The sequence below is a fragment of the Stomoxys calcitrans genome, chromosome 2 (assembly GCF_963082655.1).
Source record: "Stomoxys calcitrans chromosome 2, idStoCalc2.1, whole genome shotgun sequence".
In the NCBI taxonomy this organism is placed as follows: Eukaryota; Metazoa; Arthropoda; class Insecta; order Diptera; family Muscidae; genus Stomoxys; species Stomoxys calcitrans.
This window is the reverse complement of record NC_081553.1, coordinates 28,813,179-28,837,000: the sequence shown is the minus strand read 5'-3', so window position 1 is coordinate 28,837,000 and position 23,822 is coordinate 28,813,179. Positions and strand designations below refer to the sequence as shown.

At 36.8% G+C, this 23,822-nt stretch overlaps 1 protein-coding gene and 1 long non-coding RNA gene across 8 annotated transcripts in view; one reads left to right on the top strand and one right to left on the bottom strand.

Annotated features, from left to right (window-relative positions):
• The window catches only part of LOC106080541 (serine/threonine-protein phosphatase 2A 56 kDa regulatory subunit epsilon isoform), a 73,588-nt gene that overhangs the window by 49,286 nt on the left and 480 nt on the right, over positions 1-23,822 (bottom strand). For 4 of the 7 annotated variants that reach the window (XM_013241949.2, XM_013241944.2, XM_013241946.2 and 1 more), the window contains exon 2: positions 23,202-23,506. The gene's annotated coding sequence lies outside the window, so the exon portion shown is untranslated. Of the gene's footprint in view, positions 1-10,809; positions 11,066-11,132; positions 11,822-23,201; positions 23,507-23,822 lie in introns of those variants that run through there. The other 3 variants (XM_013241948.2, XM_013241950.2, XM_013241951.2) reach the window with 3 other exon arrangements.
• LOC106080542 (uncharacterized) lies at positions 6,941-8,799 on the top strand. The gene is made up of 2 exons (XR_001220231.2): positions 6,941-7,040; positions 8,207-8,799. It is a non-coding gene; the product is annotated as an uncharacterized LOC106080542 (long non-coding RNA).

Here is a 23,822-nt window from a genome sequence, read left to right as displayed (position 1 = left end):
AAATACCGTTACTTTTTCTTAGAAACCACTATGGGAATGAGAAATGATTTTAAAATACTTTTGATTTGGCTAGATCTGACTATAATCCGTGCTTCAATAATGCTCCCTCCATTAACCGTGCTTAAGCCGCTATTAAATGGCATGTGGTTGTAAATTTTTGTCAAAATTTCATTTTTGACATCACGCCTGTATGTTATTTTCGTATGACATATCCTATAAATGTGAACAAATCCGATTTTTTTGTACGTAAAAAGGTGGTTATGCCTAAAAAAGTTGGTTAAATCATAAATTTATGAAAATAATTTAATTTTGGGCTGCTTTCATACGACTGACAACAAAATCAGCTGATTTCTTTATGTTTTGACAGAAGGAATAGAGCACGCTATGAAACCAAAAAATAGCATGTGCTATTTTGAAAGGTGATTTTCGAATGTTAGTTTCATTTGCATCACACGCCATGTACAACTGTTCATGTGATGAATTTGACATGTCCTAAGACAACTACATACCGTTTAAAAGAGCCTTCACCCCTATTATACGTGCACCATTTATGTAAAATGATCGGATTTCCTTTTTTATTTTGAGTAAATGACTTCAACAAAAAAGGGGAAAAAACACAAGTTTTTTCACTTCAGGAAAAATAAGATTAAAAATCACAGCGAAAACATGTCCGCAAAAAAAGTTTAAAAATTGATTCAATTAATTTTTAAAATGAATCTGGAAAATTTTTAATTTTGTAATTTTCAATCAAAAAATTAATTGATTCAAAACGAAATATAAAGGGAAGGAGATTTCAAAGACCCATAAGACCCTCATTTCGAAAAATCCAGAGTACCATGGCAGCCTATTCTACGCGCCAGATTAACCCGATGCAGTCCCTCATCGGCCAAGGACTGGCGACTCATTGCACAACGCCCTGCTACAACAAATCTTTAGAGCACCCTTACCCGACACCCGAATTTTTTGAAGAATCACCGCGGGGAGTTTTTTTTTAAACGTGTGCCCACAGACCTTTGCTCAAACAACGCACCTCAAGTTCATGTTCCAGGAGATAAATTTGTTCAAAATTTTAAACAATTTTTTAATTGGATCAATAAAAAATTAAAAAAAAAAAAATCAAAAATCTCAATAATTTTTTTTAATATAAAAAATTAATTGAAATGTTAAAAATTTCAATAATTTTTTTGTTAACTGACTATGCATTTTTTTACCTGAATTTATTTTCACCAATTACTTTTTCGAAAACGCTGATTGTTATTATCATTTTCGTGATTGAAGCAGTTACAATTGAAAAATTAATTGGATCAATTAATTTCGTGATTGAAACCGATTTTCAGTTTTTGTAGAAGTGAATCTATGGATGGTTGGAAAAAAAAGCAAAACCAAGACAATCCCAAAGCAGCCGGTTGTAGGTACCGGATTGACCCGATGAAGTGCTTCATCGGCAAGGGCTGCCGCCTCAGTGTACAACACACTGCTACAACAACAACATTGACTTCAATAAGGAATGCAAAGTGCTTTTACTTCTAGATAAGTGTAAACACACCCAGCTGTACAGTTGTGTTCAAAATGATAGGAGAGTGTGCTCCTCTAAAAAAACAATTTTTTTATAATTTTTTTATAATTTTTTTATAAAATAAACTTTTTTTATTACAATTTTTTGAGGTAATATGAATTATTGTAATAATCATCTATCTTGATTGTATAACAATAATTTTTTTGATTAAAGCTACAATAATTGTAAATATTTCATAGAATAATGTTTTTCCCCAATATAAGCTGCCCAAAATAATAGGGGTATGAATGCTTACAACTTACATTATTTCTGTGCCTAAATTAACAACCTGTTTTTGATATCTTCCGCACGTCTATTATGCATGGATTCTGAATAAAATACACGCATATCTTTACAGGGCTAGGATAGATTTAAAAAGATTTTGTCTGGCATTACGCATTGCGTTCCATAGCTCTTCCACATTTAACATTAACCTGAACCCCATTGATCTGAAACCACCCCTTACCAATTTACTTAACTTGTGTCCGGTCATTATCTGGTTAGAGTACCGACTTCAGAATCATATTCCAGTCTGCATAATGTAACATTACTTGCTCCCAAGTTTTAACATATCCATGATGTATACTTCATTTCATCTATCATATCTATATCTATTTCATTATTGAACGGTATAGGTACCCAAAGCCCCAACGAAATAATACTATTGCCCCACAATGTTTGACTGTCTTTTTTCTTGGAAATTGTGATTAATAGTCGGTTTTTCGCAGGCCGGCAGAAGTCTGTCTAGGCCCTGTTCCACCAAATAATACAATTATACATTCATCTGTACATAAAATGTTCATCCGGGTTTCAATCGGCAAATCGATATGTCCTTTAGTGAATTTAAAGCGTGCCACTGTATACTTCTTGGTCAGCAATGGTACCATTTTTAGTTTTTTTGTGAATAAGTAATCCCGAGGCAAACTTCTCACATATCAATGAGTTCTTGTCGATTCAAGTTTAAGCCGAATGAAAAGGGATCTTCTCTTTATAGCCGAGTCCGAATGGCGTGTGGCACCACTTTGGGGAGGAGTTTTTAAATGGCTTCAACGCATGGCATAGTACCTCACAAATGCGACCACAATTAGGAGGAAAAGAACTAGGACTGATCATATCGAGAAGGTTACACGATGACTATAGTGTGCATCGAGCGGAGAATTGAAGAAAGGGGGGGGATGGGTTAGATATAATGTCATAACCACAACTGGCAAAAATATCTTCTCAGACAGCCAGGCAGCCATTAAATCCCTGGAGAACGTATTTCTGAATGCAAAACCCGACCTCGGCTATCGCAGATCTTTTAACGCGATGGCTGAACAGTCCAAAATTCACCTGTTCTGGGTGACGACCACAGAGATAATCAGGGAACTGTAAAGCAATGAGCTTGCAACTACATTACGCATTCCAGGGGAACTGCAATCTGTGGGTATGCCACCTCTAGTGACATATAAGCTAGGTTTTCAGGAACAAGCCTGAAAGAGAACGAATCATAGATGATCACAAATGGGGTATAATTGTGAACATTCCAAATTTATTTGGCCAAATTTAGGTCTACCGCTTTGATGTCGCTGACTAGAATAGATGTCTCAGTCATTGTGTCCGTCTTGACAGATAATGTCTGATTGGAAAACATTGCTGAAAGTTGCAAGTAACGACTTTTGCAGAAGCTGTGAGGACGTCGAGGAAGAAGAGATTATAGAACAACTGCTATGTATGTGTCCCGCACTGGCAGTCAGAAGGAGTTCCACTTTAGGTTCTAATGGCTTTGAGAATTTGTCCGATTTCAAAAGTTGTTAAGCTTTTTAAAGCGATCTGGATGGTTCAACGGTAAGAACTAGGCATCTCCCTTCTACTTCTCCTTTGGTATCACAATGGACGATAACGTCTAAGTGAGTCTGGTGGCAGACTGCCACTTAAACCTAACCCAGGAGGGGATAACGGCCGATGAAAACGTTTTTTCAGATATTCACGCCAAGATTCGAAACTAGGCGTTCAGTGACATAGCTGGCCTTCGCGCCAGCTACCCTGTATCAAAACAATGAGGAAGAACACTGCCTCACTTTAGATATAATCACCAATGTTGAACTAACTTACATTACTTACATTACATCTCTTCAGACAAAAAACATGTAAATTTATTTGGCTTTTCTCAATCTCAAAGCCCTGAAAAACGATACAGAGCAAAAGGGGAGAGAAGGATTGATAGAAGCTAACAACAAAAACAACACCCAATGTTCAAGATTAGCATTGAATTGCTTAATTTATCATAGGTTTGCTATAAAATTTACACAAAATGCATATACTCATACAACAACATTTCACACACACTTGGCATCTGAAGTCGTCAGCGGCGGCGGCTATGGAGGTGTTGGTGGCGTTGACAAAGATGAAGCAATATCGAAAAAAAACACAGACATTATTTTGGTGGTAGACTCAAATACGTGCAAAAGATAACTTCATTTTTTTTTTATCCATTCGCACTGTTATCATTGTTATTATTGTCTCCGTTGTACTATTTTTTTTTTTTGCTTGTTTGGATAGAAACACAAATTTGTAGAACATTTTTCAGATAAAGTCATTAAAAACCCACAAATTTTTTTGCTTATATTCCCAATGAGGTTGTTTAGTAAGGTGTCGGCGGGTAGGGAAGGCAATTTAGAAATGGTTAGGTCAGAAGGTGTGTAAGGACAGATGATAACAGCTAATAATACAGCCATAAGTATCTGCTTGGAATGCTCATAATAATGAAGATGACGATGATTACGATTATGATGATATTAAAACAAGCTCTTAATAGAACTATACAACAAACAGACAGCAGCACAAGCAAGCACACCACTTAGCGAATAGTAAACAGTCGTTGTCCAACGCTGCCAACACCGGCACACAGCAGCTTTTGCCGCAGACCTTTGTGTTGAACTTTTATTTTCTATTCATGTTTCCATTATTTGTCTCTGTTATTTTAATAAGATTGCAATGTCGCAGCGTGTCAACGTCGTCGCTGCTGTCATTGTAGACACGACGTTAATGTAGCCACCCCATCATAATTGGTAAATCACACAAATGGGGCGATGGATACCAGAGAAAGAGAGCATGCAACCAAACGAGTGAGTGAGAATACGGAAACACTCGCAACACTCTCATTAGGCATTAAAAGGCATGCGAGAATAAGTGCAAAGAATTTTAATAAAATGACAAGTGTTAAAGAAAAAAAAAAAGAAAACAAAAATTGCAAATAATGGGTAAGCTCTTTTGCTAAATAGGAGTAGGTACCTATAGTGCTGCCAGATAATAAATAATAACAACTGGAGAGGGGAAATAAAGTGAAATTAAGAGAACCAAAAATGTCTTTTCTATAGAAATGTCTATAGGTATGAATGTTTTTGTATAGCAAATCAATCTTTATAAAAAGGACATTTTATAAATGTATGAAAAAAAAATAGTTTTGCGAAGATAAAAAATCGGAAACGGGCAAACACTTTTGCACATCATTGTGCACAAACACAAGAACATAGAATCTAAACCCAATCAAAGAGTCAAGAAACAGAGTCGAAAAAAATTGCCAGCGGCGAAACCAAATAAGAACAACAGCGAGAATAATGATAAAAATGTTATTTACTTATTACAACTTTGGTTCCAAGTTGTAAGGAACAGAAGATACTTCTCCAATATCAATGAGTCCAGTCCGATAAAATTTAAGCTCAATTATAACGGGCCTCCTTTTTTATGCCGAGTCGACATAGCGACACCATATGGTAAAGAAGTTTTAACATGGCAGGATACCTCGCAAATGTAGCCAGCATTAGTAAGGGGCTAACCAGCGCTGAAAACTTCACTGATGTTCTCGCCGAGGATTGAACACTGGCGTTCGGCGTCATAGGCGGACATGCTAACCCCTGCGCCACGGTGGGTACAAATACTTTACTTTAAAGTATTTGTACCTTCAGTACTATAAACCGATCTTGGATCTTGACTTCTTTAACCAACAGAGGCAATAGAGCGCGCAATTCTCATCCGATTTGGCTGAAATTTTGCATGAGGTGTTTTGTTATGAGAGAAGGATTGATAGAAGCTAACAACAAAATGTTGTTGTTGTTGTTCAATATTAGCATTGAATTGCTTAATTTATCATAGGTTTGCTATAAAATTTACACAAATTGCATATACTCATACAACAACATATCACACACACTTGGCATCTGAAGTCGTCAGCGGCGGTGTTTTGTTATGACTTTTAATATCTGTGCTAAGTATGGCGCAAATCGGTACATAACCTGATATAGCTGCCATATATACCGACCTGGTATCTTGACTTCTTGAGCCTCTAGAGGGCCCACTTCTGATCCGATTTGGCAGACATTTTTGTACAACGGCTTCTCTCATGACCTTCAACATACGTATCTAATATGGTCTGAATTGATCAATAGCTTGATACAGCTCCCAAATTAACTTATCTCCCGGTTTTGCTTCTTGAGCCCCTGCAAGGCACAATTCTTATCCATTCATTTATGGTCCCAATTGGACTATAACTTGATATAGCTCCAATACCATAACAATTCTTATTAAATATTCTTTGTTTGCCTAAAAAGAGATATCGCGTATAGAACTCGATAAATGCGATTCATTGTGGAGGGTATGTAAGATTCGGCCCGGCCAAACTTGGCACGCTCTAACTTTTTTTTTTTAATTTTTTATTACATGTAGGTATTTGTAAACAGATAAATGAATTTATAAAAGATAACTGATAACATAAATCAAATTTCATGTAAATATATATATGTAGTTCAGGATTAAGTATGTTCTCTCTACTCGTCAATTACAGCTATTACAGATAAAGGAGACTTATGCCCTTAGGATTTTTTTCCTTTGACGATTTTATGTGACGACTTTAAGCAACGATCTGGCAACTGTCGCAAGCCAAACATAGGGTAAGAGAAATCAAGAAGAAAAAAATGATTGACACAAGAATACAAGAGAGGAGTAGCAAAACAACAAAGCGTTCAAGTTTAACTGTTTATTATAGCAAAAGAGCGGGCGAAATAAACATCACACATTTACGATGACCAATAAAAGATCGTAAATAAAAAAAAATATGGTCAACAAACAAGGTAAAAGCAGGGGATGACACCGGGCTAGTTAGATAAGCTGGATCAATTCTTCAGAAGAATAAAGTCATTTGAGAAATAAAGAATGTTTCCAATTCTGATTGAGCTTTTAGTCCAGATATAACAAATATTTAAAACAACAGGAAGCCAAGCAAAGAGAAAAGAGGATGAGTAAATATATGGGGAAATTGTCATTATTGACATATACCCCCCTTTGGGATTCTTAAAAAAACACAATTCATAGACGACCAATATTTGAAGAATTTGTGAAAAAGTAAATACAAATGCAATTAATTTTTTTTCTTGTTTTGTTTAACAATAATATTTAATTTGGGTGTGCGTGTTTTATGGTTTAATGTTTGCTCAGTTTAGCCGCAATGGTAAGAAATGTTTTAAAGCAAAATTAATAAAAACTTTTTAAAAAGAGCCGAAGAGAAAGAGAGGTGTCAAGAGAATATGTACGTATTGTAGTCACAACAATAGTTTGTCCTAATGTCATTATTCTAATGGAAAGAAAGAGCAGTGGGAGCTTAATTTTGCCCATTAAGACTGAAGCGGGGACACAAATAAAAAAATAATCAACTTTGGCGTTATTGTTGGTGGTGCTGTTGCTGCTTGCCAATGTATTTGTTGTTCCTCTTGAATAGTACGAAATGTGTATATTCCAATGCCTGGCTGCGTTGATGATGATGATTAGGTAATTTGTTTTCTTTTTTTTTTTTTGCTCCTCACTTTTCATACAATTTTCTTGAATATATTTTAATATTTTTGTGTTGTCTTATTGTTTCATTATTGAATTCATCATCATCATTATCATAGACGACACAGAACACAACAAGACAACAACAAAATTAACGGTCCCCCAACCCTCCCAAAAAAAAAAAAACTCGCGATAGAGGAACCACTTACATGAGTGTGTTGTATGTTCACAATTGAATGGTCGTCAGCCTGTCACATTTTCGAGTGGACACCAATTACCTCTAGCCTCCTCGCCTTTAGACTGACTATTTACTACCTCCTTTCTAGGCGACCGGCCTAATGCCCTACGTCCTTTCCCCCTTGCCTTTTTGCCAGCCATGCCATTTGTCCATTGCTCTCGAGAACACTAGAAATGTACTTTGTAGTATTATGTAGGTTTTTTTTGTATTCCTCTTCAAAACACTACACTATATAGGTACATACATACAAATGTGTATTTTTATAAATGTATGCATTCATCCATACATACATACAGATACTTATATCTATCTATATTAAAACAAATATATTTATATATTTATACCCCATATGAATGTGTTAGATGGGAGCAAAAAAAAATAGGTAGGTCGGTATGTAGCACAGTGTGTTTATTCATCATTGCGTTGTGTGTATATAAACTACACGACATTCATACATGGCCGATGGGTAGGCAAGAATGTGCGTCAGAGCTGCCAGATTTGGCGATTTATTGTCATTTTTGCCAATTCCTTCAATTATAGAAAAGGCTTAAATTATTTTAATTGCAGCTGAGAGACAGGTAACTATTTGTTTGTTTTTTTCGTTTCAGTTTAATATTGAACAAAAAAGATTAAAGAGAGGTCTTAAAGTTCCCGCGGGGATGGATCCTATGGACCGGAACGAGCTTACTCACCTATAGAGCTTGAAGAGGATCGATACCTCCTCAACAACAACACATATGAACCGTGGTCATGGCTGAATTATTTAAAGGTTGTCTCTTGGTACAATTAGAAGTTAAAATCATAAGCCCAACAACAACGAAATCAACTGCACAACCCTGTAGTATGGTGGCGCAAATTTCCACTAGGCTGTCAAAATTATGTACACTGTCAAATTGATATTTTAGTTTTTATTTGCATTATCATGTTAAGCAGCCACAAGATCAAAAGAGTTATGATTATAAACGTGTAAATTATAAATTCAAACGATAAAAATGTGAAAAAAAAAACAAAATGTAAAAAACCTTTACAATACAAACAAAGCATATCGACGTTCTAGTAGGATTTCAATACAACTCTAAAATTGCAAAATTTTATCAGCTGGACTTATGACTGTACCTTTTAATTGTACCAAGGGTTGTCTCAGAGCAGATAATACGCGAGAAAGAAATTAACAACAAATAAAATGCAAATAATAATCTGACATTTGTTTTCAGCTGTTCCCGTGATACCACCTTTTTAAATTCGCATTAAATACGTCTTATTTAGGCCAGGCGATATGTAGGATGGTCTCACGGCTATCGAACGCCATTCTATAGGTCCATTTATTTCATTGCCATAAATTTGAAGATATCACTTTGTTCATCGTCAGCGGAGATGAATAAGTTGTATTATGTGGAAGTCAAAGGCGTAAGAATTCAGACCACCAAATATACCAAAATATTGGTGTCATATTTGGCAGCCACCATAAATCTTCGCGGCAGGCCATTTCAATTTGTGACAAGGTCTGGAGTGAAACAAACTCTTCAAGACGATTGCCTGCAGCAGTCGGGGTGCTGACAAAGTCACTTTGTAAACTAAATATAAAACTATTAGCCGCTTACTGTGTTCTCAGTCTCCTCATGGCTGCTACAACATTTCTTCAAATAGCACAGTACCTCACAAATGTCGCCAGCATTAGATGGGGATAACCACCGTAGAACATAATTTCGGATGTTCTCGCCAGGATTCGAATCCCTCAGGCGTACGGCGGCATAGGTGGACATATCAACCTCTGCCCCACGGCCACCAGCTCCAGCTCTATGAGGAGTAAGTTGTTGTTGTTGTAGCCAAATTCTCATGTGGAGGTGGGGATCCTCGTCAAGATCCTGTGGGTGAGCAAGCTCGTTCCGGTCCAATTGAACGATCGCCGCGGGAACGGCCTCTCACTGAGATTCTCCGCTGCGACTGCCGTTGCAGCGACTCTGTATGGAGCATTCCACTATCCGCATCCTGTGAACGCGCCCGGTAGCTCGTAGCTAAGCTTCTAGTGACAGCAATGAACACCACACAGAATGGACCTCAATGTTCCAGTCTGTATAGTGCTCACAGCTATCCCACACGGGGAGTAGGTATCCTTCCTGAGCGACTATGCATTCACCGCCGATTCAATTCCTACTTAGCTACGATATTGTTATTGTTGTTGTTGCCATAAATTTGCATGAAGAGGCTGCGGTCCTCTTCAATCTGAATAGGCGAGCTAGCTTGTTCCGACCCTCGCGGAAATATGACGACCATTGGTCGAGCCCGGCTTGTCAATGAAGCTTCAGTTGAGCTTCTCATGATAACGATGAACACTACACAAATTGGAGCTAAAAGTTCCAAACTGTGTGGTGCTCATAATCAAAAGAAGAAGTTACACTTTTTTGGTAAACCAGAGTAGTTCTGCCTCAACTACGATCCGTCAGACCTAGTCAACTTAGTTCCTACAGTAACCTGGGACTACACTACACATATCACGCCACAGTAAATCATACTCGACTTACAACCTAGTCAGTGTTCTTGAGTCTATATATTTAGCAGAATTAAGGATGCGGACACAATATACATTGAGGCCAGTACACAAAATCACATAAAAACCTTTATCTGTTCTTGTTTTGCAATATTTTCGTTGGCCCATTAATTAAAATGCTAATAAATAACTTATAATAGCCTGGCAGCTCTGATGTGCATATGTAGAAATATTACCGCAGATTCCCCTATAAGCGTCGGTCGGCCAACTCGACAGGTATATTTTGATATTTTCTTAATCATAATGAAACGAAATTGAATTTTGTTGCTAATTTTCATTATTTTTTGTTTCTGTGCATGATTTATTGTATTATTTGCGATGATGATTGGTCAAACATTTGGTTAGGTTGGTTGGTTTTGTCGAATGTTTGGCGATGATGATGACGAGTCTGACGATTTTTCATTCTTGTTTTATTGTTTGAATGGAGGAAAACCAAAAACTTGTGATTTAATTAAGAAAATAAGACAATTCACAATATTTTCATTTTTTTTAATGAAAAGTTGGCTGGCTACTTGACTTGCTGACTGATTCATTATGGAATGTCTCTGGTGTTTAATGAATACAGCAGCAATACGGGGACGGGGATGGAGGGAGAAAATGTACTTGCTATGACTTAGAGCCAATGAAAATAATGGGGATCTCTTAATTTTAATTTAAACGTACGTTTGAGTAATATGCAAATTTCTGGTTGTGCTGGTGGTCACCGGACAATTTGCGGTTGGTCGGGTTCTCATATACGAGAAAAAGATGTAGAAGATGGATGATGCTATTGTTGTTGTTTGTTTCTGCTTTGTAGCTGTTGTTGCCGTTGATGATGGTGTTATATTCAAGTAACATATTCTACCTCACTTTTTGTTTCGTACACTCAACATTAGATGAATTTGCTTAACTTTTATTGTTGTTGTTCACTATTTTTGAGCTAAAAAAAATTTAAATAAATTAAACAAAAACACGATTACAAAGCCGCGCTGCACTGCGCTGCTTACCGCCGACATAGTGTTAGTCGTCACCGCATAGGTTGATGAGAAAAAAAAAATAAATCGATAAATCTAAAAATAATTACTACTACTGGAAACGTAACACCGCACACACAATGTACAGTAAATTTACCGAGATCACGGCCGAATTTCACTTATTCATCATCATCAAGAAGAAAAATAGTAAAAATTTTCTTTTTCCGTTTTTCTCCAACTTTTTTGTTTCCACAAATTCCTCTTTAGCTTCACCACCACCTCTTTCGATGAGGTTGTCGTCGTCTTCTTCTTCTTATTCGTCGTTGTCGTCGTTTTCTTTAAATATTTTTCTACATATTTTCACATATTCACAAATAGGGGCAGCAGACACAAAATGGCTTTGGTGGCATTCATTTAAAATAAAAATATTCACATATTTTAGCACAAAATATTGCCAAACTAAAATAAAAGATTCAACAATTTTTTTCTTGTATAGGTATTTTACATATATACACTTTTTTCTTCTACTTTATCCTCAAATTTTATTTATTTGTTCCTGTTTTGTGTTGTGGCGAAGAAAAATTATTCTTTTTTTTGCCTCTATTTTTTTCCAACACACCACACACTAACTAAAACACAGAGAAGAGCATTATAGCAAACACGACGAATATTTTATATTTTCTCGGTTTCTCGGACATATACGCAACGACGACAGCGACAGACTGCGTCTGAGCGACCAGAAAATTTGCTCACAGAGCCCCAATGTGTCCCAAAAGAATTTTGCTGCTGTGTGTTCTTGTTACTGGTTAGGTTGTTCTCCCCACATTTATTCTACGTTTACTTTGAGATTTTCTCTCCCCAACTGAGCGATTCGCCTACCGTATGGTTTTAATTCTCACCAAATGAAAGAGGTTACGACGCTGCGGCAGAATTTAGCAGCTGGGGCCACTCGTCTGATACTTGTTTCTTTTTATTCTTCTTCTTGTTCGTCTACAACAACAACTAATGTGTCCATCGTCGTCATTTTGCTTTTTGTTAGAAAAAAATCGGCAACAAGAGTCCCCAACTACCACCACCACTGTCGCGACCATCCTCATCTTCGAAGCTAGCAGCACCAATAAGCATATTATCAGTCAGCAGGCATCAAAAGCAGAAGCATTGAGGTTTGTTTGTCTGTTTGCCGTTAGTGCTTTTAATAATACACCTCACCACACATAAACAGTGAGTAAGTGCTTTATACTATCCAAGAGAGGGAGCGAGCAAGCAAACTCCCCAAATATGACTGAGAAGCAGTAAGAACACATTGTAAAAACATAACATAATGCGAGAATATAGACACAACACTTTGACAAGTGTTGTCGTAGCGGCAGCCTGTATAATACTGGCTTTCTGAATCACCTAAATAAAACGATACCCGCGGCTACCTTGCTTTAGTAATGCAAAATAGGAAAATAAATAACAATTAGTTCAATGAAAACTTGATTTGTCAAGACTTCTTTCAGCTCAACACATTGTTAAACGCGTAAGGCGCTCTCTTCCATTTTGTAAAACTATTGATCTCGAGACAAAATTAAAAACGAGTCAGAATAAACAGTTAGCTTAGTTGTTATAGCGGTTATAAGTGGAATTTCATATTGGCCACATTGACAAACGATAAAACTCCAAATGAGATATTCTAAAGCACGCAACTCGTATAAGTTGACACAAAAATGGTTGGTATTGGTAAACAAGATCATGGCAGTAAAATCTTATGTCATTGGTTACATGATGGAGTGCTCTCAAAATACTGAAAATAAACAAGTAAAATTGCGTCAAGTTCGGCCAGGCCGAATTTTATGTACCCTCCTCATGGATCGCATTTGACACGTTCTTTAAAATTACTTTTTCAAAAAAATAGTAGTCATGACTACCAGATGTCATAAAAAATACTACAAATAAAATTTCAGCCAAATAATTGTGCCCCCGGTTTATATAAGAGCTATATAAATCTTTTTTGGTCCATAGTGGCACGACTGTAAAAAAAATTTACGTGCAAAGAGTCAAATATGAACATCGGTTTGTATGAACCGATTTAGAAAACACTTCATGCTAATGTTCAGGCTAAGAATTGCGGCCGCTAGCGGTTTATTTATTTCATTCTTAATATGGCAGCTATATCAAGTTACAAACCAATTTGCAACATTTTTGACACAGTTATAGCAGCTATATTAAGTTGTGAACCGATTTGGACCATTCTTGGCACACTTTTTGAAAGTCAATCAGAACACTTTATACAAAAATTCAGGCAAATCCGATAAGAGTTGCCGATGCTCAAGAAGACCAGATCCGAAATCGGTGTATATGGTAGCTATATCAAAACATGGACCGATATGACCTAGATACAATCCCAACGGACCTACAGTTATAGGAAGTAAATATTTGTACAAAATTCCAAGCGCCTAGCTTTACTCATTCGAAAGTTTTCGACAGACAGGCGGACGGACATGGCTACATCGACCTGGAATGTCAAGACGATCAAGAATATACTTTGTTGGGTCTCAGATCAATATCTCGATGTACTAAAAACGGAATGGCGAAATTAGTATAACCCCATTTTATGGTGGAGGGTATAAAAATAGCAAATTTGGAACAAATTTTAAACTTAAATTTCAGCTCAATGGTAAGGGGCCTGCTATTTACATGTGAGTCCTAACGAGAAGTTTTGCCTAGCAGAATACTGAAATAAACTTGCTCCCAGTGGAGATGAGCATGATGTTCTCGCCAGGATTCGTCATGGGAGGAAATTCTTACTTCTGAGCCATGGTAAACTCTTATAAATAGGAAAACAAATTATTAATTGTATCCATTTGATTGTAACCTAGCACAAAGTTCATTTATACGAAAACAGCAACAACTATTCAGTCAATCCCATGGCAGCCGGTTGTACGTACCGGATTGACCCGATGGAGTTCTTCATCGGCCAGGGCTGCTGCCTCATTGTATAACACACTGCTACAACAACAACGATTATTCAGTAGCGTGCAAAGTACATTATATAGAAAAAATATATTTGTGTGCACTTAAGTTTTGACTAAGGATTTTCAATCAAAATCTTTTTTTTCGCGATTACTGTTTTGAAACATTTCGAAAATAACAATGATAAAATAAGAATTTTATTAAAATTTTTACCATAAGTAAAGAGGGAATATCCTACTGAACGAAAGTTTCTCATCTCAAAAAAGTAATCGGCGAAAAATATCGCAAAAAACGAATATAGGCCAGCCTTTATGTAGTACATCTGTGTATGGCTACTGTGGCAACCATTGTGAATGGTACAAACTTTTGAGTACGAATTATAAGCCACTTCGACACTAGTACTTTACAGTGCCGTGCAGCGACAATTGTAGGAAAATAACATTCAACCCGTGCAACAAAGGGCTAACCATGTATCCAGGGCAAGCTTGTCTAAAGGACTGTCATGGTATATTTGCAGTGCTAGATACTCAAGTTATGAAGGACCAAAATAAATCGCAAAAAATGTAGCCAGTGCAAGTCTGTTTGTTTGACATTAGTTGGTAACATTTCAATTGGTGAAATACCAACGATTAAAAATATTTGAAAAATTTATAAATAATACTGAGTAGTCAGTAATAATTATTAAATATTTATACTTTAGTGGATTTTTTAAAAGGTCTTAGGACTAATATCTAAGCAAATAAACAAATAAAGCTAGCAAAGCATGTGCCGGCATCGAAGTGAAATAAAATCTATTAATATTATTTGTGCACGTATAATAATTGGGTTAATTTCTACACTGCCATTCACAACAGATCATGGCTGCCAATCCCATGGCAGCCGGTTGTACGTATCGGAATGACCCGATGGAATCCTTCATTGGTAAGGGCTACCGCCTCGGTGTACAATACACTGCTACAACAACAACAAAAACATCATGGCAATCCCGAAGACAGATACTCTACATAAGCCTGCGCTGCGAATTTATCCAGAACTTAGTTGTAATGGATAGATGCCATTTCAATGCAATTTTCGCTGCAATTCACTGTATAGTACTTAAATAAAGCAGGGGCCGAATTACCGCATACTGATCAAGTGCGCTTTCGTATCGAATGAAATTTCATCTCGTATTTAATAGGTGATATGCCACTTGTATATAAATTTGTATGTCCAAGTTTTTATAAATAATACTCGATTTAAACATTTGCGTTCTTAATTTTCAAAAATTCCCGTTCAATAAAGAGATACATAATTCACAATAGAGTGGTTTCGAACGATTTCACTCGTTCACGTATGCGGCCCAGGTCTACCATTTTCAATTAAGTGCGGCCAACTTAATAAAGTCAACTATTGTGAATAGTACAAACGTTCAACAATTAATTAAAAAACTGCATTTTGAACGATTTTTACCTTAATTCGAATGTGAATCATTTCATAGAAAAAATTAAGTTAGTCTGTATTAAAAAAGTCAAATGAAATGCAGAAAAAATTTGACAACTAGGTGAGGTTCACATTCAACATAGACCCTACAAATTTACTAAGAGCCTGTGTCGAATGATAGAAATCTCCTATGGTGAGATGTAAAAATGACGTAGGGGGTTGTTTTTCACACTGGTGAGAAAAAATTTAATTTTGCTGTGCCATTCGACCATTTCTTCTAACAATGACAAATTTTCAAATGACATTTATCAAAAATCAAAAGTAAACAAGATGTGCGCGCCACGTAATAATACAAAAAATAATAATAATTTGCGTAATGAATATTTTTCAAAAATATTTTCCATTACTCTACCAGTTACATATATTGCAAATGCGAATGTTGCAATATGGAGATGTATTAGGTCTTGCTTTGGAAAAGAAGAAATCACGGCGATTAAGACAAGTGACGTTATTTTAAAGACATCTGTATTAATTATTTCCCAAATTTAGGAAATTTTGTGCATGAAATCTTCTTTACGAAAAATTTATGCAAATTTGTTTCTATTTTTTCTATTGTTTACATGAAAATGATGAACGAAACTCATGCCAGGTAAACAAACTATTGACGCCGTCATACAAAAATCACTAAACAGCGGCGCCATCATTTCAATAAACTACAAAAACAAAACTGTACTTTTGTCCATTATTGTTAATTAACAATGATAATAAACAATAATTTTACTTAGATTATGCCAAATAAGTCGTTTAAATTAAGTGACCTCTGCCCACAATGCAGGCGTCTAAGTAAAGCTGCACGCAAATTGGTTACCAAAACGCAAATGAATTTACAATTACTTACGTGGGACTGTGCTGTCAAAAATCTTACTAGTCCCTAGGCTACTCAAAAGTTATTCACCACACTAAACGTCATATTTTTACTCTCCCTACAACTTTGCTACCATTCGACACACAACCTAAACAAATTTCCCATGAATATTCCATTCAGGAACAGGGGATACTTCTCTCTTATCAATGAGAGCAGTCCGATTAGTAAGGGGAAAACCACCTCTGAAAAAATTTTCTGACGTTCACGCCGGGAATTGAACTCATGCGCTCGGGGTCATAGGCGGACATGCTAACCTCTGCGCTACCCTTCATAAAAAATGAAATAATTTTCGTTTTTAAAATGATTCCACTAAGGAAATAAAATATAAGCCATATGTTCGGTTTTTGCTAAAATATTTCTGAATTTATATTCATCCAGAAGCAACTTAAAATATTTGTCTTTATAGCTACATATATCATTTCAAACCAAATTCTTGCCGCTATTTTCTTTTTTTTGTTAAGCTTTAGTCAACTTTTTCTAACATTGGCAACACAGCGACCACAATGTCATTCCTAAACGACAACAATGTGTGTCCCAGAGAGAAATTCCTACACTGGAGCATAATAACATATTGAGAGTCAACAAGAGAACTAAAACTAAAACAAAATCTCTTGAATATATTCCACATTTACGAAAAGCAAGTAAAGTGCAAAACGAGAAAAAATAATTTGCAAAGAAGACTACAAAACATAAGAACTCTATAGCAAAGAGGACAATGTGGCTGTTAAGAAAATATCGCAAAAGACAACGGACAACGAATATAATGAATGAGGGAAATCAACATTTAGATTTTGTATCGGCTGTCTTTGGAAAAAGAACATCAACATCGGATCAGTCAATTAACCGACCAGGCTATCAACAGCTGTAGTTTGTCAATATTTGGTGCGTTAGGATTACTGTATAGTCAAGAGCTATAATAAATGCCACCGTTGTTTTTTAAATGCAAGTTTGTGTCATTGCTTGAATATACTATTGTGAATAGATTGTGGTGTAACTAATTCTCAATTATCCTCGTTATGTGCAGACATTAAAATTTGCAAGTATATAATTTCTTACCTATAGTAGGTATGTGAAAGAACTACATTGAATATATGAAATACAATATGTATAATATATATTTTAAATTTGGCTTGTTTTGGATTATTGTAACAAATAACCGGCGAGCAATATTTTGAAACCTGCACACCTGCCGGCAGTTGCTCGAAGCTCAATCTGCTGAATTACTTTTACAATTTTTTTTGGTCAAGCAATCAATCATCTTCTATTGATATCCTTTTGATGTCAACTCAAAATTATCGAACGATAATTAATTTTTTTCTGAAATAACTACACTCTTCTACGTGATCAATGACTTTACAATCACAATAGAAGCCAGCAAATAATTTGGGTTTTCCTAAAGTTCCTCCAACATGAACATCAAAAAACCATTAGTGCCAAGCAAGTTTAGCACATTTCGGTGTGTTCAGATTGTAATCCATGGAATACGACTTTAGAGCCAGATCCCTCTGGACGCACCCCAACCTGGTTGCCGAGGTCTAGGTACTTAACAGAATCCAGCTGACGAATGAATGAGACACAACACACTGCTACAACAACAACAACGACCATATTTCGAATAGGTCATAAAAAATGTAAAAATCGTCCGAAAAGAAAACGACTAAAGCAAAAATAAAAAAAAAATACAAATTCAGATGACCTTGTAACGAATTAGAACAACACGCAATTGTAAAATTAGAAACATCATGGATCGCGGACCAATGTGTAAATTGTTGCCGCGACAGTTCTTAGATGAAAAAACAAATTTTTTTAAAAATTTTAAAAAATTGTTTGAAGCTGAACCTTCCCAAAAATCAAAAGATGCCATTTCTCTCATATTGGAATGCTTTTTCTAAAAGGCAAAATGGTACCTACTCAGGCCCTTTGAGGATCACAGCTTTCACTATCATATGTGTATCCCAAACTTGAAAGGGGAAATCTTTTTCCATGTTGCAATTTCTCGCACACAAGGTTCTAAATGGTGATTTTTGACGTGCTTAGAAGACCATTGAGACTAAAATATAGGGCATTTCAAATTGAAAACTGTCGTCATTTTCCCAGTGGCATGATTTTGAAAGTGCCATTTTGTAAACATATTAGCAGTATTCGACAGGCATTTAGTGACATAGGCGGAGATCACTTATCACTTCGCCTCAGTGGCCTCCAATATTAATCTTGAAGACGTAGACAGGTAACTCCAATAAGTTATGGTCGACAGTAGAACCTAAAAGTGCAAATGCCTACTGGCTGATAATTGGTGTAAACTGTAAAATAAATAAATAAACTCCACTCTACCATTCACAATAGATACTCGTATTTGTATTTCTTCAGTTGACCACACTTATTTGTTAAAAACACTATGACAAGCCCAGAATTACTTGTATGACATATGCCTGGCTGATATCTATCTAGAACTTGTTATACTGGCATATGGCGTTCACTTAAGTTTAATGTGCACCATCTTCCTGGGGAAATAAGGATATTTTCGTTGCGAAGATAGCTTAACCAACGTATTAATATGTGGGAGTGATCAACACTGTTTGATATACAGATACAATCCGTTTGCAGCGTGAAAAGCTTGTATTTAAGACGTCAAGAGGTACGCATACAACTCTTCGAAAAAAATCAGAATTATCCAAACGTGTCCTGGGCAAAATGACAATATTTACAGAAACAACTACCTGGCAGATGGATCAGGCTGCCCCAAGAGAGAACTTGGTCTCAACGGTCTCAGCGAGTGGCCGAACAACACCCGCATTGGATAACCATGGCTATGAACATGTAGTTACAACAACAACAGCAACAATAAAAATCTTGGAAATTGTCTGCCCTTGTAGCTGAATGGAGTATTGAAGGCAAGCCTATAAATTACAACGTATACTTGCAGGAATCCAACTACCATAAATTTCGAGCTTCTCGAACCAATCGCTTTGGGGAACGTGCAAAAATTTAACTGGAAATCATAGGGGTGAACTTCGAGAATCTCATCTTTTTGTCAGCAAATACAACTGCAATCTGCCACAAGGAATGAACGGGGAACAAGGCCCTCAAGTAGCTAGTTGCCAACACATAAGGCATGAAAACGAATCCATGCTACATCCATGGCGACCGGTAGTAAATAACGCTGCCTAAGGCAAATTCTGTCAGGGAAAATGCCTAAATGCTGGCTTAAGGGCCATCACAGGCTGTTTTCAGATGGTAAACTTTAGCCATCCGCATAAGGAAACAAAACTCATTAAAAACTCTTGGGCAGATCAACCAAATTTACAACTCGCAGAACTAAAAGCCACCCCAGACTTGTCAGATATTTAGACATTTAGCAAAGAGTTCCCACAATCCGCAATCCCTCAATTTTGTCAATGCCACCAGCAGCCATTGCAGATGATGCGAGAAACCTTTTCAATGTAGTAACACGCAACTATCAAGATTGTTCGATTCCATACCAACTCTCTGTCCTGCATGCAAAACAGGATACCAATCTTATTTTTGTAGCCACATTTCCATGTAGAGGTGGCATTCCTCGTTTAGCTCTTGAAAGTGAGCAAGCTCGCTCCAGTACAAAGGACCGATCGCCGCGAGAACGTGGCGCCAATAATTCGTCTTGTCATACGGGGGTGGGCGGCGCCGGTTCTTGTATAAATACTGATTTATGTAAGAGCCAGTGCAGCTCTGCCTCTCACTGAGACTCACCGCTCGATACCGCTGATTGACCACGACTGCCGTTGCATCTACTCCATAAAGGGCATTCCACTATCCGCAGTCTGAGCACGCAGCTAAGCTTCACGCGACAGCGATGAACACCACACAGATCGGGGCTCACAGCTATCTCCTGCCGGGCAATATACTCTTTTAGGCTGTTTGTCGATGTCGAAAGTTAGTCTCAGGTGAAAGAAAGGCAATCTTTTTGATTTTTATTCCTTTATATAGACGGTTCGTTTATATTTCGATATTATCTTTCAATGTGTTATTAACCTTTTTGACAATGACGAATCTATCTACACATCAAAATACTTCTTTTTGCTCGAATTACCAATTAAGACAATATAGACAAACAGGCTCTTTATCTAACTGCAGAATCACTACGGTTGAATCCAATAGAAGCGACATGATTGCTGGAGCTAGAGCAGTCAGAATAATCTCAGAATAAAAACTCCGCTACAACTACAGCTCCACTAGCAATCGGTTTTAAGAAAACTTTACGATCCAGCTCCTCCACACCAGCTGACCAATGACCGATACCAAACAGATGGCTACACAAATAACTACATATAACACCTACAAATAACACCTCACCGCCGATCGGTCATATGAACAAATCCTCACTGCCGTGTAAAGTTGACAAACTATCGTTATTCGCAACATTCGATAGTTCTAACGATAAATATCGATAGTAACAATACTATCGATTACTTCCTATCATCTATATTTAAAACGAAACGGTTTATATGAAAGCAATATCATTGCATAGACCGAAGTGGAATTCATTAGAGCAATTATACAAAATTTTGGACCAATGGAATAAAAATTGCGCTCTCTTTTGGCTCAAGAAGTAAACTCGGGAGATTTAATAGGGAAGTTATATCAGGTTATGGGCCGATTCGAACGATACCTAAAATACTAGAAACGAAGGATGATTGACAAGTATATGATTTGCGTATATATTCTCGATCGGAACGCAAATTTTTTGCTCAATTCTACAAATAGTGTAATTTTGCCGATAGTAAAATATGAATCGATATTCGGCCAAAAACTAAAATATCGATAGTTGTCCACTCCGAATGGTATTAATTATATGCAATTGCAAAAAATGTCTGCAAGTAATTTTTTAAATATCGGGTTTAACTTTTATTCTGCAATTCACAATAGTGGTTTTCTGCAAGTGGAGAGTCTCAGTGAAAGGCCGGGTGGCTTCGGCTCATGCATAAATACTGAGTGCCTATAATGCTCGATATGACAAGGCGAGTTATTGGCATCTTTAAATAAGCAATGGCGATCATGTTCCCGCGGCGATCGGTCCTTTGCACCGGAACGAGCGTGCTCGCCTACAGGAGCTTGACGAGGATCACATATAGACATGTGGCTATAACTACAACAACAATATATGTTGACTACACTGGAATTCGAATGGGGCTTGTTTAATTTTCCACATGATGTAAACAGGGTTCCCCAACACCGAAACGGACTCCGACTTCGATTAGATACATCGAATTCGACTTCGGCTTCAGAACCCCTAGTCCCGTCGATTGCATTGTTTACACAACATACTGACTAAGCATTATTGCTTATTGCGCGACTGTTCGTCCATCTGTTTTAAGTTTGCCAAGTGACAAGAATTTTTAAACAAAATTAATTAATCAAACGATTTATCAGATAAATTACTGTTTTGGGAACCACAAAACGAAATTTTTTTTTACAAAGATAGGTATTAAGACTTCGTCATCATCATCGTCATCATTATTATTGTCGTCTGGACAATGAAAGCGAGGAGGAAATAAATAGCAAAACCAACAACAACAGGCGGCTAAGGCAAATTGTAAACACACACAGGTGGGCCGAGGCAACCCAATAATAATGAACAACAACAACAAGAACAAAAAACGCAGAAACAAAAGTGAGAATTTATGACATTTTCCAAAAGGAAAGCTAGAAGATAAATAAAGATAGATCGCTGAACAACGCTACGGAAATCTTGAAGTTCAACATTATAGAGAGTAATATGCGAAAACTGAGCGTATGTGTGTGGGCGACAGATGAATGCAAATAAATGATACGGCATACAGACATAAACACTAGCTAAATAGCTAGATGGTTGTTGGCTGGCTGCCTGGCTGGCTTGTTGGATCGTTGGCTTGCTTGCTTGCTAACAGGCTTGTTTGGCCTAAATGGACAGACTGGCGTACATTATGGTAAAAATTGCAAATGAGTCTAACATAGAACGCTTTTATGGGGACTCAATGAAATGTAACTAAAAATAAAAATGGCACGTTCATAGCCATTTGCAAGGCGGACAGTCGGCTGCTGACCACTAGGCTGACAATCTGCCAGACTACTTGTTCTTTCGTTTCACTGTTTTGTTTTAATTACTTCTGCGTATAATTAGTGTTGCGTTTTATATACCTAAAAAAAGTGGCAAGTGAGGATTTTTAATAGTCTTCTCCCGCTGGTGTTCATGCCTTTTTATTACGTGCAGTCAAGGTCTTATCCACAAACTAGCGAGGCTAACTAGGCATGGCTTTGTAGTAGAGTTAGAGCAATTCATTCATTCATTGAAGGCATTAACTTTTACTAGCCGTTTCCACCCAATGCCTCATTCATACATTCATTCATTCCTTCACATATTCGCTCATTCATTCATCTATTTTTTCATAAATTGTACTTGCACTTTTTACTTTTTGGTGCAGACAGGCAGGCAAGCACACAAAGCCCACCAACATCACCAACAGTATTGTCGACGCCGTCATCAGACCCTGGCCCACACATACAATCAGAAACACTTTCATATATATGGGGCGACGAAAGGGGTTTTCATTCTTCTTCTGTTAATCGGTCAATGTTCGCTTGCTAACGTTTTTTTTTTTTGTATTCTTTTTATCACTTTCATACTATTTTTCTTTCTATGCATTAAAATGAAATTGAAATTGAGTAATCTTGGGAGTAGTGCGAAAGGAGCCACCCGCCGCCCAGCGGGATGGCAATGGAAAGTTTTAAAACAAAGAAATCAATTAAACAATTATAAAAACAGCAACAAGAACAGCATTCGCACTTACCAAATCATAACAAATATCGGATGGATTGGTGTAGTAGTGTTTTTGGGAACAGCGGCACAGGAAAATGAGCTCAGGAATAGAGAAGTCCTTTTTTTCGATGATTTTCGACAAATGTTTTCTTCCAAGGAATTGTTGGGGTTGGGTCATAAAATGTTGCAACTTGACTTGTCTCCCTGCCTGGCTCGGTAATGAGATCAAGTTGGGGATATATTGGATTTGCTAGCTTGACTTGTGGTATTTTACAACTGTGTGTTTTATGTTTATAACACTAATTTTTTCTTTCTCTTTTTTAAGCTTGTTTTGATCTAGAAAAATAATAATTTTAACAATTTTTACAACAATTGAGTTGAATCTAATTTTTGTTTTTTTTTTTATTTCGTTTTATTTTTCTTTTTTTTTTCAGAAGCAGAAAAATCGATTATATTCTTCTTCTTATTTTTACAATGCCTCTCGCCAATCTACCACACACATTTCCAACAACAAGACCAATAGAAAAAAATACAGTGTTGTACAGTGTAGTTAGACTGGGTGATTGATGGTGTGTATGTGTGTATGTGTTTGGGTATATATCGGTTGGTTGTGGGGGACTGACTACTGGCTGACTGACTGATGGTGTGGAAT